This window comes from Heptranchias perlo, chromosome 35 (genome assembly GCF_035084215.1).
Source record: "Heptranchias perlo isolate sHepPer1 chromosome 35, sHepPer1.hap1, whole genome shotgun sequence".
Taxonomy (NCBI): Eukaryota; Metazoa; Chordata; class Chondrichthyes; order Hexanchiformes; family Hexanchidae; genus Heptranchias; species Heptranchias perlo.
In genome coordinates, this window is record NC_090359.1 from 19,325,566 (window position 1) to 19,348,147 (window position 22,582).

The 22,582-nt window shown below is 52.1% G+C and overlaps 1 protein-coding gene across 3 annotated transcripts in view; it reads right to left on the minus strand.

The window, feature by feature from the left end:
- LOC137302382 (neuroligin-1-like) overlaps positions 1-22,279 on the minus strand; it is a 409,532-nt gene extending 387,253 nt beyond the window's left edge. For all 3 annotated transcript variants that reach the window (XM_067972009.1, XM_067972007.1, XM_067972008.1), the window contains exon 1: positions 21,774-22,279. The gene's annotated coding sequence lies outside the window, so the exon portion shown is untranslated. The remainder of the gene's footprint in view (positions 1-21,773) is intronic.
- Positions 22,280-22,582: the final 303 nt, after the last annotated feature.

Genomic DNA, 22,582 nt, shown 5'->3' on the forward strand with positions numbered 1-22,582 from the left:
TAGATTCTGGAAGGTTAAGGAAACACCGCCATGTCAGGCGAGGCATCTTCCAGTTGCTTCTGTCACTATGAACAAGTTGTTTTGCCGAACTGGTTTTGCACGTTCCATAGTGAGGCCTACCGGTCAGCGCCACTTACTAAATTAAAGCCTGCCTCAGGCAGCAACTCTTATTCATGGTGGGGCCTAACTCGGTCAGTGTCACTTATTAAGGGTGTCAGCTGTGGCTCTGTGGGTCGCACTGTCCTCTCGGAGTCAAAAGGTCATGGTTCATAACCCCACCCCAGAGGCTTGCACCCATAATCCAGGCCGACACTCCCAGTGTCAGTACTGAGGGAGAGCTGCACTGGAGGAGGCGCCGTCTTTCGGATGAGACGTCAAACCGTCTGCCCCTCTCAGGTGGATGTAAAAGATCCCACGGCCACTATTGGAAGAAGAGCAGGGGGAGTTCTCCCCGGTGTCCTGGGGCCAATATTTATCCCTCGACCAACATCACTAAAAAAAACAGATAATCTGGTCGTTATCTCACTGCTGTTTGTGGGATCTTGCTGTGCGCAAATTGGCTGCCGCGTTTCCTACATACAACGGTGGCTACACTTCAAAACAACTTCATTGGATGTAACGCACTTTGGGATGTTGTGGAAGGCGCTATATAAATGCAAGCTTTTTCTATGCAAGCTCTTATTCAAAGGGAGATCTACCTCAGTCAGTGCCCAAAGTGAGGCCAGTTTAGTCAGTGCCACCGAATCTCAGTAAGGACCACTTCAAACTGAGTGTCTTTATCTTTAACTAGCAGCTATAGTAAGGCTAAAAACCCTATTTATACCCGATCACTGTCCGCATCTCTATCTGCAATTCTACCCATCAATAATTCCACACTCGTTCTGCCTCACTCCCCCACTCCCTCCCTCTCCACTCCCGCTCTCCCTCCTTCCCCCCCTCCCCTCCCTCCCCGCTCTCCCTCCGTCCGTCCCTCCCTCTCCCGCTCTCCCTCCGTCCGTCCCTCCCTCTCCCGCTCTCCCTCCGTCCGTCCCTCCCTCTCCCGCTCTCCCTCCGTCCCTCCCTCCCTCCCGTCCCTCCCTCCCTCCGTCCCTCCCTCCCCCGCTCCCTCCCTCCCCCGCTCCCTCCCTCCCCCGCTCCCTCCCTCCCCCGCTCCCTCCCTCCCCCGCTCCCTCCCTCCCCCGCTCCCTCCCTCCCCCGCTCCCTCCCTCCCCCGCTCCCTCCCTCCCCCGCTCCCTCCCTCCCCCGCTCCCTCCCTCCCCCGCTCCCTCCCTCCCCCGCTCCCTCCCTCCCCCGCTCCCTCCCTCCCCCGCTCCCTCCCTCCCCCGCTCCCTCCCTCCCCCGCTCCCTCCCTCCCCCGCTCCCTCCCTCCCCCGCTCCCTCCCTCCCCCGCTCCCTCCCTCCCCCGCTCCCTCCCTCCCCCGCTCCCTCCCTCCCCCGCTCCCTCCCTCCCCCGCTCCCTCCCTCCCCCGCTCTCTCCCGCTGGTCCCTTTAAGATTCCTGAACCTGTAACTATCCTGTTCACCCTACACATTCCTGACCTTATGGATCCGTATAAGGACCTTCCCCTGATCTCGGGAGTGGGGGGAAGGGGGCAGGGGAGTTCCTCACAAGTCAGCTATGCTAAGAGCAGAGCGCCAGTATCTACAGGGGGAAAGGACGGCTCGTCTACACGTAGGCCATAAAACTGGGCAACCAATCTCTCGGGACAAACGGTTCGGCTTGGGCCTCAGGGCCACATTCAATCGGAGACGCCTCTCCATGAGAGTGTTACATTCTCCCCTGTCCCGTACGTCTGTCTATAATTCCGTACACCAAGTCCCTTCGCACTAAACCAAAATAAGCAGCAGACAGCGAAGTATTGTACAGACACAGACGCAGACGGGGAGCTTTCAAGGCTCCCCTACCATCGGACAACACCGGGAGCTCGAAGAGGCATTGTTTTACTCAGAGGGCCTAGCAGTGAGTGGCAGGATAAGGCCGTTAAAAAAGCATGCGGCATCCTCGGCTTTATAATATAGAGGAAGTTATGCTAAACCTTTATAAATCACTGGTTAGGCCTCAACTGGTGTCCAATTCTGGGCACCGCACTTTAGGAAGGATGTCAAGGCCTTAGAGAGGTGGTGCAGAGGAGATTTACCAGAATGGTACCAGGGATGAGGGATTTCTGTGGAGAGACCGGAGAAGCTGGGATTGTTCTCCTTGGAGCAGAGAAGGTTAAGGGGAGATTTGATAGAGGTGTTCGAAATCGTGAGGGGTTTTGATAGAGTCAATAAGGAGAAAGTGTTTCCACTGGCAGGAGGGTCGGGAACCAGAGGACACAGATTGAAGGCAATCGGCAAAAAAAACGGAGGGGGAGATGAGGAGAATTTTTTGACAGCGAGTTGTTCTGATCTGGAATTTGCTGCTTGAAAGGGCAGTGGAAGCAGATTCAATAATTGAAGGGGATCATTTTGCAGGGCTACGGGGAAAGAGCAGGGGAGGAGTGGGACCAACATAGCTCGTCCGAAGAGCCGGCACAGGCACGATGGGCCGAATGGCCTCCTTCTGTGCTGTGCGATTCCACGGTTCCCTTGGGCACCACCGGAATCTGCCGGTTTTCGGAGCGACTTCGAAGGTCCCAGCGTTCACTGAAGAGTTCCGATGCCAACTGTAAAGGGGTCTCTGCAAGGGGGAAGGAGGGAGGGCGAACGGTGACAGGGACAGCTTCCCCGCAGATATCATTTGAATAATGGAAGAGGCTTGAACGCAAGATACTGACTGGATAAAACCCCCGAGGGGAAAGGTACGCAGTGAATCTCAGCCTCACTTCTCACCTACCCCACCCCCGCCCTGCCCCGCCCCACCGTCTCCTGAAGGCGCCGACCCAGGGCTGACTCACTGTGGCACGGCATGAGCCAATCTCAGGCGCCTTCCTCATTCACCCTTCATCCTGCTTGTGAGGGGGGGCCACACATCCAGTCTTAACTCAACACCAAACGGCCAACAATTAGACTGGCAGTCTCACTCCAACAGGCCATGAGGATGGATGATGCAAACTCTGGGAATGTCACATCGGTGCGGAGAGAGTGCGGGAGAGAGTGCGGGAGAGAGTGCGAGTGTGCATATCAAAATATAAAATTGGAACAGTGTAGAGGGAGCTTTACTCTGTATCTAACCCGTGCTGTACCTGCCCTGGGAGTGTTTGATGGGGACGGTGTAGAGGGAGCTTTACTCTGTATCTAACCCGTGCTGTACCTGCCCTGGGAGTGTTTGATGGGACAGTGTAGAGGGAGCTTTACTCTGTATCTAACCCGTGCTGTACCTGCCCTGGGAATGTTTGATGGGACAGTGTAGAGGGAGCTTTACTCTGTATCTAACCCGTGCTGTACCTGTCCTGGGAGTGTTTGATGGGGACGGTGTAGAGGGAGCTTTACTCTGTATCTAACCCGTGCTGTACCTGTCCTGGGAATGTTTGATGGGACAGTGTAGAGGGAGCTTTACTCTGTATCTAACCTGTGCTGTACCTGCCCTGGGAATGTTTGACGGGACAGTGTAGAGGGAGCTTTACTCTGTATCTAACCTGTACTGTACCTGCCCTGGGAGTGTTTGATGGGACAGTGTAGAGGGAGCTTTACTCTGCATCTAACCCGTGCTGTACCTGCCCTGGGAGTGTTTGATGGGACAGTGTAGAGGGAGCTTTACTCTGTATCTAACCCTGTACCTGCCCTGGGAGTGTTTGATGGGGACAGTGTAGAGGGAGCTTTACTCTGTATCTAACCCTGTACCTGCCCTGGGAGTGTTTGATGGGACAGTGTAGAGGGAGCTTTACTCTGTATCTAACCCGTGCTGTACCTGCCCTGGGAGTGTTTGATGGGACAGTGTAGAGGGAGCTTTACTCTGTATCCAAGCCATTATCTTCGACCCCTGGCACAAGTCCATTCCCTAGCCATTGATTCCACTCCCCTCCCTGGCCACTGTCTCAGGCTGAACTTTGACGTCCAACCTGACCCTGAGCTGAGCTTCTGATCCCACATTCCCTCAATCACAAAGACTGCCTGCTTACACCTCTGTAATACGGCCTGTCTCCGCCCCTGCCTCAGCCTGTCTGCTGCTAAAACTCTCCTCCACACTTCTGTTATCTCCAGACTCAACTATTCCAATGCTCTCCTGGTTGGCCTCCTTCCTTCCCCCTCTGTAAACTTGAGCTCATCCAAACCCCTGCTGCCCCGTATCCGAACTCGTACCAATCCCACCCTGCGCTCGCTGGCCTACATTGGCTCTCGGCCCACCAATGCCTCGATTTTAAAATTCTCGTTCTCCTGTTCAAATCCCTCGCCCCTCCCGATCTCTGTAACCTCCTCCAGCCCACGACCTTGCATGAACGCTACGCTCCTCCAACTCTGGTCTCTTGTGCTTTCCCAATTCCCTTCGCCCCACCAATGGCGACCGTGCCTTTAGCCAACTAGGCCCTAGGCTCTAGAATACCCTCCCTAAACCTTTCCATCTCTCTCTCCTCCTTTAAGAACCCCCCCCTGCCAAAACCTACCTCACCAATGTCTCCTACGCTCCTGTGCTGCTTTCCTACAGTTAAAGACGCTACATAAATGCTTCTTCTTGTCATGCTGTCGCTGATCCAATTAACAAACGTGACAACTGTACAGTACGAACACCCCTCACTTTAACCAGCACAAATATCACTCCCAGCCCAACAGCAAACAGTTAAATGTTAATTCCGCAAAACCAATCAATGCCTGAAAACCAACTAAATCCTTCCTTTGACTAATTTTTCCTCACGCTCTGATTCTGTTAAATGTGGGCTACTTTTACCAGCTAACAATCTGCTTGGGTCAGAGATTCAATAAAGCTCAAGACAAACACAGCCAGTTTGCAAATCTGTGTCCCACGGACCATTTAAATCACTCAATGACTGAGGCTGAACAACAGAAACAAGGAGCAATAAACAGATTTTCACAGGGGTGATTAATTTTCCAAAACATGTCACTCGCTCCAGGTGATAGCTGACACTGGCTTCCATTTAGTGTGTCATCAAGGATTAGACAAAGAATAATTGGGCTTGGATTAAGGGGTTGGTGTTTTCAAATGAGGTTTGGCAAAGGAATTCTGTGTACGAGGAGCAAATATGAAGGGTTTTGGTCCATTGGGTTTCTGCACAGTTGGAGTGAATGGGAAGGGGTTTGGTCCATTGGGATTCTCTGCAATGGGAGTGAATGGGAAGGGGTTTGGTCCATTGGGATTCTATACAGTGGGAGTGAATGGGAAGGGGTTTGGTCCATTGGGATTCTATACAATGGGAGTGAATGGGAAGGAATTTGGTCCATTGGGATTCTGGACAGTGGGAGTGAATGGGAAGGGGTTTGATCCATTGGGATTCTATATAATGGGAATGAATGGGAAGGGATTTGGACACATTGGGATTTTGTACAGTGGGAGTGAATGGGAAGGAGTTTGGTCCATTGGGATTCTGTACAGTGGGAGTGAATGGGGAGGGATTTGGCCAATTGGGATTCTGTACAGTGGAAGTGAATGGGAACGGGTTTGATCCATTGGGATTCTATATAATGGGAATGAATGGGAAGGGATTTGGCCCATTGGCAATCTAATCAACAGGAGTGAATGTATGTCCTATAATTGAATATTTAAGTGAAAGACACAGCACGAAGCCTACAAGAGTGCACCAGGTGGATATTCTGGTGAAGGGTTGACATCCAAAACAGTGACCTGATTTCTCTCCTTCAGATGCTATGGGGCCTGTTTCTATCTTCAGAGCTTTCTGGTTTTATTTCAGATTTCCATCTCTAAGAGGCAGACATGTGTTGTCTACTTTCCCCTCCATCTCACAACCTCACCCCTCTCCCTCGAGCTCCCTGCCTCTCCCCCTTTCTATCTCCTCCTCTTCATCTCTCCCTCCTTCCGTCCTGCCTGCTCTTCTCTCTCTCTCTCAATGCTCATTACAATTTGGTGCCAAACTCACTGCTCGTCCCATTTCTTTCTTTACCTTTTGATTGGCTCAGCGCATTTACTTTGATGAGAAATGCCACCCTAAATTTGCAACGAGCAGATGGAGGGGGGGCTCGGTGGGGGGGACACCAGCCATTCGACTCGCCGAGGCGGTGTCAGGAAATGTCCAGGGAGCGAGGGGCGCCTGGAGACATCAGCAACGGCCACAGCGCCTGTTGCTGAGACACCCCAGTGACCTCTGAACCTAGGCTGGCTCTGCGAGGATTACGTCAACCTTGTTGCCTCTTTCGGCTCCCGGAACTTTTTGTCTTGTCCATCCCATTGTTGATTTTACAACCAACTCAGTTCCATCTGCCACTTAGCTCTCCATGAAGGTATGGTAGTGTAGTGGTTATATTACATGGATTTATAAACCTTGTAGTCCTAAACTAATGCTCTAGCAGATCATAAGTTCAAATCCCATCACCGTCTGAATTCAGTTTTTAAAAAACCTTCAAATAAAAAGTTATCATCAGTAAAAATGACCACAAAGATGTCAGATTGTCGTAAAGACCCAACTGGTTCACTAATGTCCTTTTTAGGGAAGGAAGCTTTCCTGGTCCCATTGGACGCCAGCCCCACACCCAAATGGTTGACCCGTAACCCCCCCTCTTATGCGTATCGCCACCTTCTCAAGGGGCAACTAGGGATGGGCAATAAACGCCAGCCTTGCCAGCGACGCCCACATCCCGAGAATTAATTACAAAATGGCTGGTATTCTGGGGCGATGGATGGCATCAGTGGAACAAGTAGCAGCAGTTTCCTCTGGGGTTTGAATCAAAAAATAAAGTCGCCATGTTGGCATCGTGAACCCAGCTGCCAACCTGTGCCTAGTACCATGGGCTGCGTGCCACCAACTGCGAGGCTCAGACCGCGAGACGAGGGAACGGTCATCGCCCATCCCTTCCACGGTGGGGTCAGCTTTCATGTGCCCGATTCCACTGGGCGAGAGGCGGGCATCGAGAACCCGCTGCCTGCCTGATGGAAATCAGTGCAAGACCCAAGCATTTTCACGGTCCAATCTCCCCCAACTAAAGTTCTGTCTCACCGTTCCATGAGATGGGGGTATAAGACTCAACAACACCTCAGATACTCGTAGATCACCACAAGATGAGATGAATGACAAGTTAATACATTTTTGTGTGGCGTTGGTTGAGGGAGGGATGTTGGCCCAGGACACTGATTGAAGGCATTTTCTTGCTCGGGCAGGTTTCCATGGTTACCGCCTTCCCTCTGGCACCTGGCCCCAGGTGGTTTCATGAGCAAGGCTCGAGCAGCGAGCGTTGGCAGGTTGTTCAACCATGGGCAGTACCAGAGCCAAGCCCATCCTGTGCCCACCAGACATCCATGTGTTTTCCAGAAGGAATCACTGGAGCGTTCAAGAGTGGCAGCTCAGGCTGATTGACTATCTGTTTCCCACCCTCCCTCCCTCTATTCCACCTCCTCCTCTCCCCACTCCCCTCCTTCCCACCTCCTTCCCCCTCCCTCCCTCCACCCTCCTCCCCTCCTGCCTCCACATCCCCACCCCTCCTCCTCCCTCCACCCCTTCCTCCCTCCACTTCCTCCTCCTCCTCCTCCTCCTCCCCCTCCACCCCCTCCCCTCTTCTTCTTCCTCCTCCTCCTCCTCCTCCTCCCCTTCCACCACACCAACCCTCCCTCCACCCCCTCCTCCTCCCTCCACCCCACCTCCACCCCTTCCTCCCTCCAGCCCCTCACCCTCACCCTCTCCTCCACACCCCCGCCTCCTCCCCCACGTCCCTCCTACTCCTCCTCCCTCCTCCTCCACATCCCTCCCTCCACCTCCATCCCCTCCCTCCTCACCCTCCATCCCCTCCCTCCTCACCCCACTCCTCCCTCCACACCCCCCCCACAACAAGAACTGCCGCTAACACAAAAAAAATCAGCCAATTCCACACAGGCTGGGGACAGAACTGCTCTGTATGGCTCGATCCCACACTGGGTATGGTAGCCTAGAGGTCATAGCACTGGATTAGCAACCTGTGAGTTCAAATCCCCTCCCATGACAAGTTAAGAAATTGAGTTCAATCAATCTGATAATTTGAGATAGCACCAAAAAATTATTGTGAAAGTTTTTGCAAAAAAAAGTTAATGATCTTTAGGGAAAGGGGACCAGCCATCACTACCTGGTCTGGCCTACATGTGACTCCAGTCCCACACTATGTACCGGACTCTTAATCCCCTCAGGGCGACTAGGGGTGGTCAGAGTTACCAACATCCCAAGAGCAAAATGATTGGGTGGAGGGGGGGTAATTTGTTGCTATAGGAACAGGAGGAGGCCATTCAGCCCCTCGAGCCTGCTCCGCCATTCAATCAGATCATGGCAGATCTGTACCTCAACTCCACTTACCCGCCTTTGCTCCATATCCCTCGATACCCTCACCCAACAAAAATCTATCGATCTCAGGCTTGAAAGCTCCAATTGATCGACAGCTTCTTGGGGGGGGAAAGAGAGTCCCAGATTTCCACTCCCCTTTGTGTGAGGAAGTGCTCCCTCCTGAACGGCCTAGCTCGAATTTTAAGATGACGTCCCCTTCGTTCTTGATTCCCCGCCCTCACCAGTGGAAGTAGTATCAACTCTATCAAATCCTTTTAACGTTTTAAACACCTCGCTCAGGTCACTCCCTCAATCCCACCGCTGCTGGAATTTGAGGCCCTGATTACTTTAGCCTCATCACCAAACACCTCTTTCCCGAAGGGCCGAATGGCCTACTCTTGCTCCCATTTTCCATATTCAAGGGGACGAAGGCCTAGTTTAAGCAACCAATTCCAAATCACTGACTGGTGCGGAGGTTCTGAAGACTCGTTCAGCCCAGGCTCTGGTTACGTTCCCCGACCGTGCGATTTCTCAATCAGGCTGTGTACATAAAGGTTAGCAACTAATATATTAAAAAAATAAACGCATGAGATTGACCGTGACGGTGCCAGTGAATTATTTTAGAAGGATTGCATGATCGGGACGATTTGATGCCCTTTACTTTTGGGCAGCAGGAGCATTTAATCGAAGGCCGGGAGCACTGAGCTGAACGGGATGGGACGGTGTTTGCAATGACCCTCGGTGCCTCTCTCCAACGCGGCCTTGGGAGCGCTGAGATCTCAGGCGTCGCAGAGAGAGTAAAGGGGACGGAGACTGAGTGAGGCTGAAATTGGTCAGAAAGGCTAGTGCAAGAACAGGCGAGCTCTACATATCAGCTGTGGCTCAGTGGGTAGCACTCTGGCCTCTGAGTCAGAAGGTCATGGGTTCAAATCTCACAACATCCAGGCTGACAACCCCAATTTTAGCGCTGAGGGAGATGCTGCCTTTCAGTTCAGACATTAACCGTCTGCCCCTCTCACGTGAACAGAAAAGATCCCACGGCCACTATTTTGAAGAAGAGCAGGGGGCGTTCTCCCCGGTGTCTTGGGCCAATATTTATCCCTCAACCAACATCACCAAATGATCTGGTCATTATCACATTGCAGTTGGTGGGAGCTTGCTGTGCGTAAATTGGTTGCTGTATTTCCCTACATTACAACAGTGGCTACACTTCAACAGCACTTTGGGACTCACTAGGGCTGTGAAAGGCGCTATATAAATGCAAGTCTTTCTTTCTATCTAAACACATGCAATTGTGTGGTGCACAACTTGTGTGACACAAGTTGCGATTTAGTGTAGATGGAGAGTCTAAGGAGCTAATCAAAAGTGGAGGTAGCGGAGTGGGAGAGGAGTGAGACACAATCAAATACTGGACAGAGAGAGAGAGTGAGCGAGAGAGGGAAGAAAACACACAGAGAAAGAAAGCAGGAAAGAGCAGAGAGAGAGAGAATGAGGGGTGAACAAAAGAGCAGGCAAGAGGGAGTGAATGAAACAGAGCGCGAATGGAAAGGGGGAAGAGAGGAAAGCAAAAGAGAGAGCAGCATGCAAAAGAGGGGAGAGCAAGTAAGAGAGCAAAACAGAGTGTGAGGAGAGAGTGTGCAAGAAAGGAGAGCAAAAAAGCGAGGGAGAAAGAGTGTGCAAGAGAGAAGAGCAAAAAAGAGACGATGACAGAGAGGGAGTGCACGAAACAGAGAGCGAAAGAGTGCAGGTAGATAAAAAGCATAGGGGAACGAGAGAATGAAAGAGAGGAGAGCATAAGAGAGACAGCATGAGAGAAAGCATGTAAGGAAGAGTAAAACAGAGCACAAGTGAAACAGAGGCAATGAAAGAAAGGACAAAAACACATTTTGGTTGGCGGGACATCAAACAGAAATGGGATCCCGCCATCGAGCAACTGAGAGCCCCACCCAGGCAAGGGTCTGTCCGCCTGATATGGAGTATACACTCTCTCCCTGGAGGGATACAGCCCACTTGTCTAAGAGACCTTAAGGTGCAAGTTAGCGGAGCTCCCAAGTATACACAGGGTTCCTGCTGGTGTTTAATCTGCACGGAGTCAGAGAATCACAGAATGATACAGCACGGAAGGAGGCCATTCGGCCCATCGTGCCCGTGCCGGCTCTTTGAAAGAGCTGTCCAATTAGTCCCACTCCCCCCACAGCCCTGTGTCAATTTTTCCCCTTCAAGTATTTATCCTAGTCCCCTTTTGAAAGTTACTGCTTCCACCGCCCTTTCAGGCAGTGAATTCCAGATCAGAACAACTCGCTGCGTAAAATAAATTCGCCTCATCTCCCCTCTGGTTCTTTGGCCAATGACCTTAAATCTGTGTTCTCTGGTTACCGACCCTCCTGTCACTGGAAACAGTTTCTCCTTATTTACTCCATCAAAACCCCTCATGATTTTGAACACCTCCATCAAATCTCCCCTTAACTTTCTCTGTTCTCAGGAGAACAATCCCAGCTTCTCCAGTCTCTCCACATAACTGAAGTCCCTTATCCCTTTATTGGAACACCATGTCACTCTCTTGTATCAAACCAGACAGGTGCATGGTGCAGTTATACAACCCAGGCTGTTAACATAGCGCCATGGTCTCCCGTAGTGGCCCATGATACCACACCGGACACATTAACTCCAAGGATCGATTCCTGATCTGGGTTAATTGATCTCAGCCAGGACACTAAAGCCTTTCCACCATCTACAAAGCACAAGTCAGGAGTGTGATGGAATACTCTCCACTTGCCTGGATGAGTGCAGCTCCAACAACACTCAAAAAGCTTGACACCATCCAGGGCAAAGCAGCCCGCTTGATTGGCACCCCATCCACCACCCTAAACATTCACTCCCTTCACCACCGGCGCACAGTGGCTGCAGTGTGTACCATCCACAGGATGCACTGCAGCAACTCGCCAAGGCTTCTTCGACAGCACCTCCCAAACCCGCGACCTCTACCACCTAGAAGGACAAGAGCAGCAGGTACATGGGAACAACACCACCTGCACGTTCCCCTCCAAGTCACACACCATCCCGACTTGGAAATATATCGCTGTTCCTTCATTATCGCTGGGTCAAAATCCTGGAACTCCCTTCCTAACAGCACTGTGGGAGAACCGTCACCACACGGACTGCAGCGGTTCAAGAAGGCGGCTCACCACCACCTTCTCGAGGGCAATTAGGGATGGGCAATAAATGCCGGCCTCGCCAGCGACGCCCTCATCCCCAGAATGAATTAAAAAAAACACAACAGTTGAGATGATACAATTGGCTTCACTGTCCCTGAACTAGAAGGGGTGAGGGGGTCAGGGTGGGGGGAGAGAAAGGGGGGAGGAGGGGGGGAAATAACCCAGATCTTCCGCTCCCGATCACTCTCTAGTGGCTTCTGCTGTAATGCGGACATCAGGGAGGGCAGAGTCAGCGGTGATGGCCTCCACAGTTGAACAGCCCGCTGAGACCCACCGCCTGGGCCCGCACGCGAAGAAGGGAGAACCTGAGGGAGGCACCTGTAGGGCTGAGCGGCAACATGAGTCAGCACCTTCGACAGCGGGGTGGGGGGAGGAGAACAAAGAGAGCGGGTTGCAAATATTGTGGGGAAGGGACTGGGGGTTCCACTAATGTGGCTCCTGTGGAATTACTCCCAATCGATGAGTGGGTCCTTTTTAATTATTTAAACTCATCTAACTTGACTGTAATTTCGATTGTCATCTCACCCTCACCAACAAGCAAATATGGACCAGAGATGGGGAAATAAGATACTCCTTCAGGGACAGAGTGCCTTTCGCCAACAACAAATAGAACAACTCCGGCAAGGAACAGATGGCGGAGCTCCGCACGGGGGCCGGCCGGCTGGCGCAGCTCCGCGCAGGGGGGGGGGGTGCCGGGAGGGGGACCAGCTGCCCTCCATACCTCGCCATTCTTCAGCCCGGACAGTTGAACGTCGGTAGCTATTCGACCATGGGGGGCAAGACTCTCTTTACTCAGAGCGGTGAGAACGCAGGCCCGACGCTCTGGAATTCCCGCCCTAAACCTCTCCTCCTTTAAGATGCTCCTTAAAACCTACCTCCCTGACTAAGCTTTTGGATCGCCTGTCCTAAGATCTCCTTACGCGGCCCGGTGTGAAATGTCGTTCGATAATCGCCCCTGTGAAGCGCCTCGGGACGTTTTCACGAGGTTAAAGGCGCTATATAAATGCAAGTTGTTGTTGCGTGTTTAAAACACTTCAGTCCTTTAAAAAAAAAGTGTATCATCTGATTTGACATGAGCAATGCCACGGGAAACCTGCTAGAGCAAAGATATAAAATGGGTACATTTAGGGCATCACACATCAAAAAAAGGTATTAAAATAATCGAGCTAGACATTTACAGTGTGTAGATAAAGTTGCCTAGCAACCAAAAATACTTTATTGGCACAGAAAGAAGTCTTGATTATCTGATTGCCATTATTTTGATTCGAGCATGAACCCAGTCATTGCCGGTTGGCAACTCTGGGCCAGAATGTCAATAACCTCTGATCGACCTTAGCAATCAGACCTTTTCGGGGAAAAAAAAGGCCAGGAATTTCATCCTGGGTTTGATCTGCAGCCTGAAATCTGCAAGATGCTCCCCGTCTTCCAGCATCCTTCACCATAGAGCAATTAAACTCCAAATCACCTCGCCTTGGGTTTACTTAACAGCAATTAGACATTGTGGCCTTAAAGGGACACAGATCCAGCTTAGCAGCGGAATAATACACAGGGGAGGAGAATTTCTCCCAAACGTCCGCCATATGAACCCCCTGGACACCCCGGAGAAACAGTTTACGGCACATGAGGTAGTGGCAGGTGATCAGGGCTCCCGCTGAAATTCTACCATGTGGTGCGTCACATGGAATAACACTCGTGTCCTTCTGAAACGGCACATCATCCAGTCTACCTCGAGCAATGCCACGGGAGATTTTTTACTCTGAGAGACTAGAGTGGAGATTAATTTTTTTGAAAGGACAATGCATTCTCCAAACTTTTACTGCAAAGATGATACCAGAACTGAGAGGTGATAACTATCAGGAAAGATTGAACAGGCTGGGGCTCTAGTCTCTAGAGATTAAAGACTGAGGGGTGACCTGATCGAGGTCTTTAAGATTACGAAGAGGGTTCGATAGGGTAGACGTAGAGAAAATATTTCCACTTGTGGGGGAGACCAGAACCAGGGGTCATAAATATAAGATAGTGACTAATAAATCCAATCGGGAATTCAGGAGAAACTTCTTTACCCAGAGAGTGGTGAGAATGTGGAACTCGCTCCCACAAGGAGTAGTTGAGGCGAATAGCAGAGATGCATTTAAGGGGAAGCTCGATAAACACATGAGGGAGAAAGGAATAGAAGGATATGCTGATAGGGTGAGATGAAGTAGGGAGGGAGGAGGCTCGTGTGGAGCAGAAACACCAGCACAGACCAGTTGGGCCGAATGGCCTGTTTCTGTGCTGTAAATTCTGTGTGATCTTATGTAAAAACGTAGAATATGTCCAACATTGCAACTTATATTTATTAATTACCTTATACTTAAGGACACATCTTAAGGCATCTTTCAGGGTAGCACTGGGCATGAAGCAGGAGAGAAGTTAGAGAGGGTGATGGAAGGGCCAGTTGAAGATCATGTTTGCAGTTATATAAAGTCCTGCTCGACGACATCTTCCCTCAGTAAAACATTAGAAAGCAAGAATTTGTATTTATACAACACTTTCCACAACCTCAGGACGTCCCGAAGCTCTTTACAGCCAATTAACTATTTTTTTGAAGTGTTGTCACTTGTAAAGTAGCAAATGTGGCAGCCATTTTGTGCACAGCAAGATCCCACAAACAACAATGACCAGATAATCTGTTTTTTTTAGTGATGTTGATCAAGGGACAGATATTGGCCCAGGACACCGGGGAGAACTCCACTGGCTCGTCTTCCAATAATGGCCGTGGGATCTTTTAACGTCCACCTGAGAGGGGCCTCGGTTTAACATCACATCCGAAAGACGCCTCCCTCTGACAGTGCAGAGCTCCCTCAGTACGGGCACTGGGAGCGCCGGCCTAGATTGCGTGCTCAAGTCTCGGGAGTGAGATTTGAACCCATGACCTTCTGACCCAGAGGAGAGAGTAGGAAATGCTGAGCTCAGGCTAGCACTTAAACTAAACTTAAACATTCGAAGGTTAGGGCCTCAAAAATCCGTCATAATTTTGACAGGAGTTTTTTTTTTATTATTTATTGATTCTCAGGATGTGGGCATCGCTGTCAAGGCCGGCATTTATTGCCCATCCCTAGTTGCCTTGGATACAAGCGAGTGGCTTGCTAGGCCTCTTCAGAGGGCGGTTAAGAGTCAACCACATTGGTGTGGGACTGGAGTCACATTTAGGCCCCAGACTGGGTAAGGATGGCAGGTTTCCTTCCCTAAAGGGACATTAGTTGGGTTTATACGACAATCTGACAGCTTAATGGTCACTTTTACTGAGACCAGCTTTTTTTTTGAAAACTGAAATCAAATTCTCAAACTGCCAAGGTGAGGTTTGAACTTGTGTTCTCTGGGTTACTTAATTCAGGCCTTCTGGGTTACTAGTCCAGTATACCGCTGTCGCTGTCTGTTGGAGGCAGCCACTATCTCTACCAGGGCCAGGATACGATGGGTCCCGATGTTATGTCAGAGATTCTGGGCTGGGACGGAGCCTCCATCCACCGCTGGGAGGCCACCGAGAGGGAGTGGGGACCGTCTAAAATCGAAAGTGCCCCCCCCGCGTCCCAGCCCTCAGCCCAGGCCCCGTGAGACACCAGGTGGAGATACGTCTGGACTTCATCCTCAATCGCTGGTCGAAGTGGGTCCTGCTTGGGGCAGGGGGATGGGGGTTGGGGGGTCTTCAGGCCAGGATCGGAGCCTGGACCCCCCCCCCCCGAAGATCAGGGGAGGCACAGATGGCGACCGGGGGCTTGCTCTTCAGTTTTCTAGACTTCACCGCCAGATTCCGGCCAGTCCGCACTCAACCTCTGCACGCACTTTCCAGCAGTGGTCACTGCATCAGGAGCAGAAACCCTGGCTCGTTTCCTCCTTATCCAAACCCCCCCACAAAAAAATCCATCGCACCCCCCCCCTGCCGAAGCCGGCCATCCTGGCTGAGGTCAAGTCACTGGAGGCCAGGAGTCGAACCTGGGCGTTTCCTGATCGGTGGGGCCCACATCCATGCATTGACCGACCGAGACAACTCTACTCCAATTTATTTTCTGGCGCAGCCCCCTTTAAGAATCTCTCCTCCCAACTGATAGCCTGCAAAAATGTCCTTTATTTAACGCACTGAAATGCGTAAAGTCTATTTTTATCTGAAATCTGGGGAAAGATTAATTAAAAGGGCCGGTGCCTCTCACCTGACTGCTTGACAGATGCAGCCCCAATTGCTCCCCGCATCGTAGTGACGAACCCCTTTTAATTGAACGTGTACACCAGAGTATCGACAGGCAGTGCTGGCTCTCCAACCGTCTCCCACTTGCTTATTTAGCAGTCTGCTGTCTTGCCCCTTCCTGTCCCGGGAGGGGGTTTGATGGGGGCAAGAGGAGGCACCATTTTGCTAAATCAAACCACACGAAGATAAAGAAAACAACCTGGAGCCTGCACCGTTTCCATGACGATATTGTAAAAACTAGCCCCCCCGCCCCCCAGCTCTCCTTCATCTGATACCAAAATGGAGATATCTGCAATGAGGGACTGACACATGGCAACGACCTTTAACCTCGCGTTCCGACAGAGCCCATTCCATCACAGAGCCTCCTGAACCGACCGAAAGCCTTGATGGTGAGCAGTTAATTAAGGGGCGGGTCGGCCGAGAGAGGCAATAAAAAGATCGGTCGATCTCCCATTTCCGTTTTATCCTTTATATAGATTTAAAAACGCATAATTTAACAGTTTGCTCAGCAATCCTGCATTAAAAGCCTCTCCGCTTCCAGCAACGCCCGCATTAGAAGGCAGGAAATTGCATTTACATATCGCCTGCTCGCACCTCAGGACGTCCCAAGGTGCTTTACAGTCAATGAAGCACTTTTGAATTGTTGGAATGTAGGAAACGCGGGCAGCCAATTTGCGCACAGCATGATCCCACAAACCGCAACCTGAGATAAATAACCAGATAATCTGGGGGTTTTTTTTTAAATTGATCGAGGGATAAATATTGGGCCCAGGACACCAGGGAGAACTCCAACTGCTCTTCTTCCAATAGTGGCCGTGGGATCTTTTGCATCCGCCTGAGAGGGGGCAGACGGGGGCCCTCGGTTTAACGTCTCGTCCGAAAGACGGCACCTCCGACAGTGCAGCACTCCCTCGGCGCTGCCCTGGTGGGGTGTCCGCCTGGATTAGGACTCAAAGGCAAGAGTGCCAGAGCTGACACTTTTTACAAAACTCGTCAATAAATGAATATTTTTCATTAAAAACAGTGCAACTTTCCCCAACACCTCCTCCGACCGATGAAATCCAAATTGCTTCCCTGAGACTGTGCGTATTCCTGACTTTTCCATGGCCCATTTCTATGAACGTAAGGGCTCCTGAAAAAAGCCTTTTCATCCGACCCACATAAAGTTCCGTCCTATCTGCGGGGTATCAAGGGAAACGGAGCTACAGCGTTGAGGCACAGATCAGCCATGACCGAATAGAATGGCGGAGCAAACTCGAGGGGCTGAATGGCCTCCTCCTGTCATTAACATTCCTAATAAGGGGCAGTTTGGACCTAAACTAGCCTTAAGTACATGCGAGGGCATCTTATGTCCAGCGACACTGCTCTCCCCGCCCTCCTTAACTTTATGTACATCGATAAATCCAAGGTAGGAATTTCAGCTGACGAATTTTTGGGGGTTTAAATCACGAGAAAATCTCAAGCTTCCACCGATCAGACGGAGTGGGTTAAACGTAGATCAAAAATAAATGGACGGGGTCTCGCTGGAGTTCAAAAGGTTTGCTTGCGTGACCGGCAGAGAACAAATTACTTTCTAAACCAAGAGAGACAGATATATATATTATAGACGGAGAGAGGGAACGAGGGGACTGGGATAAAACGGGATGATTGAAGGAAGAGATGGGGGGGTGGGGGGAGAGTGGAACAGCAAGCTTACAGAGGATGGGAGAACAGTGCGGAGAGACCTGCATTATCTGCCTCACCATCTAACGCAGTTTGTAGCGAGGGGGGGGGGAGATCAGTCTTCGAATGATATGGTGCAGAAAGAGGCCATTCAGCCCTCCGTGCCTGTGCCAGCTCTTTGAAAAGAGCTATCCAATTAGTCCCACTGCCCCCACCCACTCCTGCTGTTTCTCTGTAGCCTTGTAAATTCTTCCCCCTTTAAGTATTAGTCCAATTCCCTTGTATCCAATCTTAGCAAATGACGCATTTAATATTTAAAAAAGAACCTTACTGGTTTATTGTTAAGAATGGCTATTGTTATGAGAAAGGGTTAATATATTTTTTTTTTTAAAAAGAGAATTATTTTTACGTCTTATATTTTTCTGCCTTCAATTTTGAAATGGGCTCTTTTAAAATACAGAGGCATGAACAGGAGCAAATTCAATTAGAGAAGGTGGGAAGCATTAGGAACGGGAAATGTGAAATGGGAGAGCCTGAAGGAAGGGAGACGGAGCAATTGACGGAGAGAAAAACGGAAAGAGATAGAGAGAAAGAAATACAAAGACCGAGAAAGAGAAAGTGAGAGCGTGCGAGAGGAGGAAGAGCAACCGAGAGAGATGTGAGAAAGAGAAAGAGAGAGAGAAAGAGAAAGAGGAAAGAGAAAGAGAAAGAGAAAGAGAAAGAGAGAAAGAGGAAGAGGGAGAAAAAGAGGGAGAAAAAGAGGGAGAAAAAGAGGGAGAAAAAGAGGGAGAAAAAGAGGGAGAAAAAGAGGGAGAAAAAGAGGGAGAAAAAGAGAGAGAGAAAGAAAAAGAGAGAGAGAGAGAGAAAGAGAGAGAGAGAGAGTGAAGAACAGAAAAATAGCAAGGGCGAAGACGGAGAGAAACAACAGAAGAGACAGAGAGAACACGAGGGGAGGAATGGAGACAAGAATTGAGAGAAAGAATGAGGGAGAGGGTATGGGGAAAAAGAGAGAAGGAAGGGCAGGGAGAGAGATGGGGGGGAGGGAGAGAGATGGGGGGGAGGGAGAGAGATGGGGGGGAGGGAGAGAGATGGGGGGGGAGGGAGAGAGATGGGGGGGAGGGAGAGAGATGGGGGGGAGGGAGAGAGATGGGGGGGAGGGAGAGAGATGGGGGGAGGGAGAGAGATGGGGGGGAGGGAGAGAGATGGGGAGGAGGGAGAGAGATGGGGAGGAGGGAGAGAGATGGGGAGGAGGGAGAGAGATGGGGAGGGAGAGAGATGGGGAGGAGGGGGAGGGAGAGAGATGGGGAGGAGGGGGAGGGAGAGAGATGGGGAGGAGGGGGAGGGAGAGAGATGGGAGGAGGGGGAGGGAGAGAGATGGGGAGGAGGGGGAGGGAGAGAGATGGGGAGGAGGGGGGGGGGAGGGGGAGAGAGATGGGGAGGAGGGGGAGGAGAGAGATGGGGAGGAGGGGAGGGAGAGAGATGGGAGGAGGGGGAGGGAGAGAGATGGGGAGGGAGGGGGAGGGAGGAGAGATGGGAGGAGGGGGAGGAGAGAGATGGGGAGGAGGGGAGGGAGAGAGATGGGGAGGAGGGGAGGGAGTGAGATGGGGAGGAGGGGGAGGGAGAGAGATGGGGAGGGAGGGGAGGTGGGGAGAGGGAGGAGGTGATGGGGAGGAGGGGGAGGGAGAGAGATGGGGAGGAGGGGGAGGGAGGAGAGTTGGGGAGTGGAGGGAGAGAGTGGGGAGGATGGGGGATGGGGGGAGGGGGAGGGGGGAGGGGGAGGGGGAGGGGGTGGGGGAGGTGGGAGATGGGGGGCAGATGAGGAGAGGGGGGGCATGTTGAGGAGAGGGGGGGCAGATGAGGAGAGGAGGGGCAGATGAGGAGAGGAGGGGCAGATGAGAGAGGAGGGGCAGATGAGGAGAGGAGGGGGCAGATGAGGAGAGGAAGGGGAGAGGAGGGGAATAGTATAGTGCGGTGAAGGGGAAGGAGGGAGAATGAAGGGGGAAGAGGGGGGATGATGGGGGCAAGGGATAGGGAGACGGGGTTAGGGAGAAGAGAGATCAGGAAACAGGGGGATTAGGGAAGAGAAAGGTGATAGAGTGAACAATGGGGAGAGTGGGGAGAGAGGAGAGAAGGGGATAGGAAGGAGTAGGATTGGGGAGAAAGAATGATAGTGAGGGATTGTGAATGGCAAAAGAGGGAGATGGGAGAGAGGGAAGGAAGAGAAAGAGAAAGAGGAAAGAGAGAGGGATAAGGATAGAGAGAAAGGGATATGTTAGAGAGAGAGCATGATAGAGGAAGAGGAATGGGGAAAGGGATAGAATGAGAAGATAGGGAGAGAAGGGTGAGAGAGAAGGGTGAGAGGGATGGGGAGAGCAGGGTGAAAGAAGGATGAGGAGAGAGGGTGATGGGAGAGAGAGGGTGGGGAGAGAGAGAATGGGGAGGGGAGAGGAGAGATGGGTGGGGAGGGGAGAGATGGTGGATGGGAAAGAAAGAAATGGGGAGGGAGAGTGGTGGGGAGGGAGAGATGGTGGGGAGGGAGAGATGGTGGGGAGGGAGAGATGGTGGGGTGGGAGAGTGGGGGGAGGGAGAGTTGGTTGGGGAGGGAGAGATGGTGTGGGAGGGAGAGATGGTGGGGGAGGGAGAGATGTGGGGTGAGAGGGGAGGGAGAGGTGGTGGGAGGCGAGAGGTGTGGGAAGCGAGAGGTGGTGGGGAAGCGAGAGGTGGTGGGAAGCGAGAGGTGGTGGAAGCGAGAGGTGGTGGGAAGCGAGAGGTGGTGGGAAGCGAGAGGTGGTGGGAAGCGAGAGGTGGTGGGAAGCGAGAGGTGGTGGGAAGCGAGAGGTGGTGGGAAGCGAGAGGTGGTGGAAGGGAGAGGTGGTGGGAAGGGAGAGGTGGTGGGAAGGGAGAGGTGGTGGGAAGGGAGAGGTTGGTGGAAGGGAGAGGTGGTGGGAAGGGAGAGGTGGTGGGAAGAGGGGAGGGAGAGATGGTGGGGAAGAGGGGGAGAGAGATGGTGGGAAGAGGGGGGAGAGAGATGGTGGGAAGAGGGGGGAGAGAGATGGTGGGAAGAGGGGGGAGAGAGATGGTGGGAAGAGGGGGGAGAGAGATGGTGGGAAGAGGGGGGAGAGAGATGGTGGGAAGAGGGGGGAGGGAGAGATGGTGGGAAGAGGGGAGGAGAGATGGTGGGAGCGGGGGAGGGAGAGATGGTGGGAAGCAGGGGAGGGAGCAGTGATGGTGGGAAGCGAGAGGTGTGGGAGCGAGAGGTGGTGGGAAGCGAGAGGTGGTGGGAAGCGGAGAGGTGGTGGAAGCGAGAGGTGTGGTGGAAGCGAGAGGGTGGTGGGAGAGGGGGAGGAGGTGGTGGGAAGGGAGAGGTGGTGGAAGGGTGAGGTGGTGGGAAGGGAGAGGTGGTGGGAAGGGAGAGGTGGTGGGAAGGGGGGAGGGAGAGATGGTGGGAAGAGGGGGGAGAGAGATGGTGGGAAGAGGGGGGAGAGAGATGGAAGATGGTGGGAAGAGGGGGGAGAGAGATGGTGGGAAGAGGGGGGAGAGAGATGGTGGGAAGAGGGGGGAGAGAGATGGTGGGAAGAGGGGGGAGAGAGATGGTGGGAAGAGGGGGGAGAGAGATGGTGGGAAGAGGGGGGAGAGAGATGGTGGGAAGAGGGGGGAGAGAGATGGTGGGAAGAGGGGGGAGAGAGATGGTGGGAAGAGGGGGGAGAGAGATGGTGGGAAGAGGGGGGAGAGATGGTGGGAAGAGGGGGGAGAGATGGTGGGAAGAGGGGGAGAGATGGTGGGAAGAGGGGGGGAGATGGTGGGAAGAGGGGGGGGAGATGGTGGGAAGAGGGGGGGGGGAGATGGTGGGGGGAGATGGTGGGAAGAAAGGGGAGAGATGGTGGGAAGAAAGGAGAGAGATGGTGGGAAGAAAGGAGAGAGATGGTGGGGAGAGCGAGGGGGTAGCAAAGGATGGAGAGGGAGGGGAGGGGAGAAAGGGATGAAAGAGAGGGAGGGAGGGAGGGAGGGAGAGAAAGGTGGATGAGAAACAGAGGACAAGGTGAGGAAGAGAGAGGGATTGAGGGGAAGTGGATGGAGATAGAGGAAGCGAGGGATGGGAGGCAGACGGATGGAAAAGAGGGATAGAGAGGCCGGGAGGGATGAGAGAGGGAGAGGGAGAGAGCTCGGAGCAATAGAGAGGGAGGGATGGGCAGAAAGCGGAGATAAAAAGGCGAACGAAAGAGAACATAAAAAACGGACCGAACCAGCACTCAAATGAGTGAAAACACGCAGATCAACCCCCCCAACCCCATCCCTGCAGGATCCCGAACCAAACCCATCAGTAAAATGCAGCACACACCTCGAATCCCGTCCGATCCGCGACCCTCTCTCTCTCTCTCTGGTGCCTTGCAGCGCCGAGTCTCACACACGGCGGGTCAGCCCGAGTCTTCAAACTGAGCTTCAGATCTGCATCCGAGGGGGTAAATTCATCTCCCCCCTTTCACAGTCTACAGGCGGGGTTTCTTTTTTTTAAAAAAAAAGAGGGGGAAGAGGGTGGAATATCACTCACAATAATTTAGATTTCAACAAAAAAATAAATAAACAGTTTGCAAAAATATTTCCCCCATCCAAGATTTTTTTTTTGGGGGGGGGAGGGAGGGAGGGAGAGAGGGGAGGAGGGAGGGAGGGAGGGAGTCCTTTTGAATTTTTGCTGCTGGTAAATTCAAAGGCTGGAATTTGGATGGATCATTCCAGGGGTGGGGGCTGCTCCCCAGGATGGATGGAGGGGGGGATTTTAGGGTTTCATCCGCTCCTGCAATGGGAAATTGACTTCTCTTCCCCCCTTTTTGCAAACCTGATGTGAAATTGACAGAGAATCGAGTCAGTTTCAACGCCAGCAGGGAAAAGGCAGGCTGCATCAGCCTGACGTCATGCCAAGTCTCCTTAAAGGCACACTGACCCCCTCCTAATTTCTCAAAATAAAAATTATCATCTAAATTCCTCAATGTGATTTAAAGGGAGTGTCGGGGGGGGGGGGAGGGGGGAGATGCATTTAAATATATATGTTTTGGATAGTTATTATTGGTTAATAGTCTATTAAATATCTGTCCGTCCGTCTGTCTTATCTGCCCTAGCCTTCTATCCCATTTATCCATTTATCTTTCTACC